This window comes from Tauraco erythrolophus, chromosome 6 (assembly GCF_009769465.1).
Source record: "Tauraco erythrolophus isolate bTauEry1 chromosome 6, bTauEry1.pri, whole genome shotgun sequence".
In the NCBI taxonomy this organism is placed as follows: domain Eukaryota; kingdom Metazoa; phylum Chordata; class Aves; order Musophagiformes; family Musophagidae; genus Tauraco; species Tauraco erythrolophus.
The window spans coordinates 32,012,034-32,016,775 of NC_141470.1; positions in this window are offsets into that span (position 1 = coordinate 32,012,034).

Consider the following 4,742-nt stretch of genomic DNA (forward strand, 5'->3'; position numbering starts at 1 on the left):
CAGCAGACCAGAAATGGAGGGATTAGCAAGGCTGGACCCAACCTCCCTCTTGGTGGTCTCGGTTTTTTTGCTTGCAGTTTTCTTACCTGAACCATCAGGTCTCGGTTTCAGCGCTGCCGTTTCCTCATGCCACATGTTCCACTTCCCCTTGCCAGTACTGACCAAGCCAGAATGGTGGATGAAAAGATTTGTTTCAACTTGGATTTTTTTTTTTAAACAAATAAGATTTCTATTCTATTTAGAATGATACCTGAGGTACATAATAGAACAATGTCACCTGCAGTGGAAGTAAGTTCTCTCTCAGGTCAGCCAGACCTTTATTTTTGTGCTTGTCAAGAGTCATGATAACAGGACTTTTGGATATAAAAGTTTCCAGACTGGAGCAAGAAAATGATGCTCTGCTCTGAGCTATGTGTATTCACATACTATGACACTGGTGATTTCTAGATGTTTCCTTTCTCAGCAAGTTCTCCTTCCTGTTACACTTTACTGCCTTTCTGAGCGTATATTCAGGCAGCCAACAGGTTTTGTGGAAAGATGGGGTGCACTTTTGGCTTCTGCTTCACAAAAATGAAAAGTGGGATGAGCAAGATGCTTTTCTTCCTTGCCTAACCCACGACAGAGAGGAGGATTTATTTTTCAAAAGGAAGCCTGAGGTGGTTTCTTTTATGCCATTAAGAATGCAACAACGGATATAAAAATGTCCTGTGGGATTAGAGTAGCCACAGGCCTTGCGGGTTGTCTCATCTTGGAAAACAAAATAGTCTGCCTCTCATTAACTTAATGGAAAGCAGTCTGGGCTTCACAAGTGCAATTTGAAATGAAAAGTGCTGGTTTTGACTTTGCATAAATGGGAGCAAGTTTGTTTAGTGAAAATGAACCAAGACCTTCTTTTGTGCTGGATTGTGTGCACCTCAGAGGTGGGAGGGCGGGACTCTCATCTCCAGCAGAAATCCCTCTGTGAATGGCTTTTACCTCTCAACATATCCTTCTCTTCCCTGTGGCAGCCCTCATTTATTCCTTGAAATTGCCATCAGCAAGATCTTGTGCAGTGGGGCCCTAGTTTCCCAAATACTTCCTGTCAAACAGTATGTACGTGCAGGAGGAGCTTGTCACTTATTTCCACGCTGGCGGCCGGACAGCCCTGCCTGCTGGGTGGTCCCACTATGAGCCTTGCTCTTTGCTGAAGGGCTGACTCTTCCTTCCGAACTGACGCATGCTAATAGCCCGAAAAGTGGAGCCACCAAAAGCCTGCTGGTGAAAGAGAGTTAAGAAGAAGTGGTCCAGGTGACATAGATGTTAGATTTGTGCAGGATTGTTCCGTACATTAACCGTTATTTCATAAGGGTGTAGAGAATTGGATCACTTGTGCTTCACGGCTGGTCAGTCCCAGCCCCGTACCCTGGCTGCCCAGCTCCCTCCCTCCAGCCAGTGCTTAGAAGCAGCGCTGATCCCTCAGCTTCCTGGGTGCCGGCACTGCGTCAGCTCACATGTGTGCTGCTCCAGTGCTGCAACTCCAAACTCCTGCGTTCCCAAGCAGGGATCCTAGTGGGGTTGCTGTACATGATCCACAGAGTGTTCCTGACTGGCTGGGTTTTAAGTCTTGACCCTTCAAGCTGCTAGATAAATTCCAGGTTAACTAACTCTAGCGTGCCATCCGGCAATCTTTTCCTGCCCCATGGTTTTATGCAACCATGATGGCTTCACTCTCTAAGCCTGGGAGCTGTGTATTGTACCATGTTTGCTTTGACATATACATGCCTTTGGATAGAATCCTTTTTCTTAATAGCAGAAACAGTTACTACTCCTCCAAAATAAGTAGAGTATCGTTAAGGACTGCACTTTTTTCAGTGTTGACACTTTCGCCTTTAAATGTTCAATTTTCTGCCAAGGTTGTATTTTTCATTCCTAACAAAACTGAGTTTCCTTTCAGCATTTGAATGACTGTTCCATGTCCCGACGTGCACGGCTCTTGTTGAACTAACTAGGCTGTGGAAGCAGATGGCATGTCATGAACTTAAAATAATGCAAAAACTGCAAAGAACTAAAAGTTACTAAACTTTAAAAAGAAGCTTAAGCGAATTAGTCTTCCTATTAAGAGTTTCAATGTTGATTGTTATCTTTTTCCTTTTGTAAATATTGGAAAAAATGCTTGTCTACCGTTATCCTAGGGCCCTTAGAGAGAACAGAAGCTTTAGCACACTATGCCAGCACAGACAGTAGGTGAAGCAGCCGGACCTCATGGTCTACTTGTAGTACTGGGATTAATTCCAGTAAAATCCAATGATGCAATTAAACTTCAAGTCTTGAAGTATGTTTCTGGGAAGTTTCCAATAGTTTCCAGATCTTGAGAACTGCAGGGCAACAGTTCAAAAACAAGCAGGGCTTTTGAGTATATCTAAAAAGGATTTAAAGTAATCTAGATATCATGACACTGTGGTAATCAATGTGTTTGCCTGGAGTACCGGCGATGCAGCAGTAGAATGGTGTGCAGCTACTTAAAGACTGGGAAGGCCTGGAGACGCATAATAAAAACATGGAGATGGAGGTGGAACTGGCACACATTGAGAAACATGGCAAAAATGAAGTTGGTTTGGGTTTTTTTTTTGATTGGAGATGAGATCTAATTAAACTTGAGGACTAAAATAAGGTTAATCAAACTGTCTTAGGAAAACGTTTTCACTGTCCTTGCTAACACGGTGCAAAATCGATCAGTATGTAATCCCTTAGGAAAAAACAGAGACTGTTCTATTGGGATAAACCAAAGCTCTGTCTAGCTCCGGGTCTTGTTTCTGACAGCGATCAGGAGCAGATGCTTGCAAAAAAGCAAGGGACAACTATGGACTAGCAGGTGTAGCTCCAGCTAGAAAATAAGATGTTAAACTAGAAGAACTTACGCGTGTTCTCTGGTAAGGCAAATCTGCAGAGAGGTTTGTGCTGAAATGTGCTGTTCTCCTTATGGGCAGAAAATTGGGACATTTCTCTGCCTTTTACTTTTCTGCTCTGTGTATCACCTGTGTTTACTCTGGTATTTTTAGCATCTGGAAGTATGCCTGGGTGATAATGAGCAAAGATTTAGTCATGGCCCTCAGGAGTTTTTTAGATACCACGTGGCAAATTACGGTAACAAACAACTGAACAGATGAAATGAAGTGCAAAGATTTAGAGAGCAAACCGTGGAACTGCTTCAATGCCAATTTAACTTTCTTTCAGATATGATGATGCTTGAATGCAAACATTATTATAGTCTTCCAAAGACCAGATCTTTCACTGATTCTCCCTGTTTTAGGAAATTGATATAAGAGTAATTTTTCCTCTCATGAAGGATAAGCCATTGAGGTGCTGATAAGAACAAGTCAGAGATTTTCTTCCATTGCACAAAAATGCTGTGTATATTACCCACTGAATCCAGTACAGGTTGTTTCCTCTCGAACATCCTGCTGCAGTAGAAGTAGAAGAGAACAGGAAGATTTGATACAGTGAGGTCTGTCAGTGGAAGAAAATCAGAAAAGGGCTTTTTCTGAGGATAACCTCTTACAGCTGTGGGTTAGCACAGCTGACCAAAATCGGGTAAATGTTCCAAGTAAGTGGCATCAAACGGAAATATTTCTGAGCATGTTTACATATTGCTAGTAGCCACCTTTCTGTCATGGTAAGAAGTACCAGTGCTCCTCTGAACGTCTTGTTTAAAAACAAACAAGCAAAACCAAACCTGCTGCCCACTTGCTTGCAGTAGGAGTGTTGAATTGATCCTGCATCTGAATTAGATCCTGCTTACTAGCAAAAGTTGGCAGAAAATTTTTTTAAAAAACAAACCAACCAACCCCCAATTGCTGTGGACAAAGCATTTGAACTGAATTTGTCTAATCTGGCATTAATTCTGTTATTCTTTTTAGCAAGGGGAAAAGATAACTTGAGTGGTGCTCAGTGGCAGCACAGTGTTAATTTATGGCTATGTTGGTCCAATTACGATTTAAAAAAAACCCACAAAAAACAAAACACCAAACAAATTCTTGGCTATGTTCTGTCGATTTATTCATTTTAAAACCCTGTGCTCATTATTTTCCATCATTGAAAGCCCTGTTTACTGATCCCCATTTAGTATAAGGGTTTGCTGTTAGTTTAGAAAAAAGTCAGTATACGCTCAGTCATTAAGTTGAGTTTGAACAAGGCGTCTCTTTGCTTTAGCCGTCTTTTCTATGGGAACAAATATAAGATTTATAGACTGCAATTCTGTAAATGTGTACTAATAGATTTGCCTTTTACCGTGCGAGATCAGGCCTCAGGTGGTCACATACCCAGTAGTCAGGTGGCTGTATTTCAAAACCATCACCTCTTTGAGTCTCGATGCCAGCTTTGGGCGCTGCGGAGATGCAGCGACAGGTGACATTGTGCCCTGATCACGTACTTCTGCCTGTGTTGTCTGCCTGTTGCAGACACGTTCAGTCTTTCAGGTTTGTGATCTGCATGGGATAGCATCTCAGTTTTGTGAGATTGTACGTGTATATAATTACTACATACATGCATGCACTTGTGATGCATATCTGATATAGCTACAGGTGTTTTGCAGTCTAGCTGCAAGAACAACTTCTCTGCATTTTAATTTATTTGATATTTTTCCATTTACTGATACAGGTAACAGTATCTGAGAGAACTCAACTCTGTAGGTTGAAGGCCTGCAGAGTTTCAATCGGCTGTGCAGGACCTTGGCATTTTGCTAGCTAGGACCAGGTAGGAATATA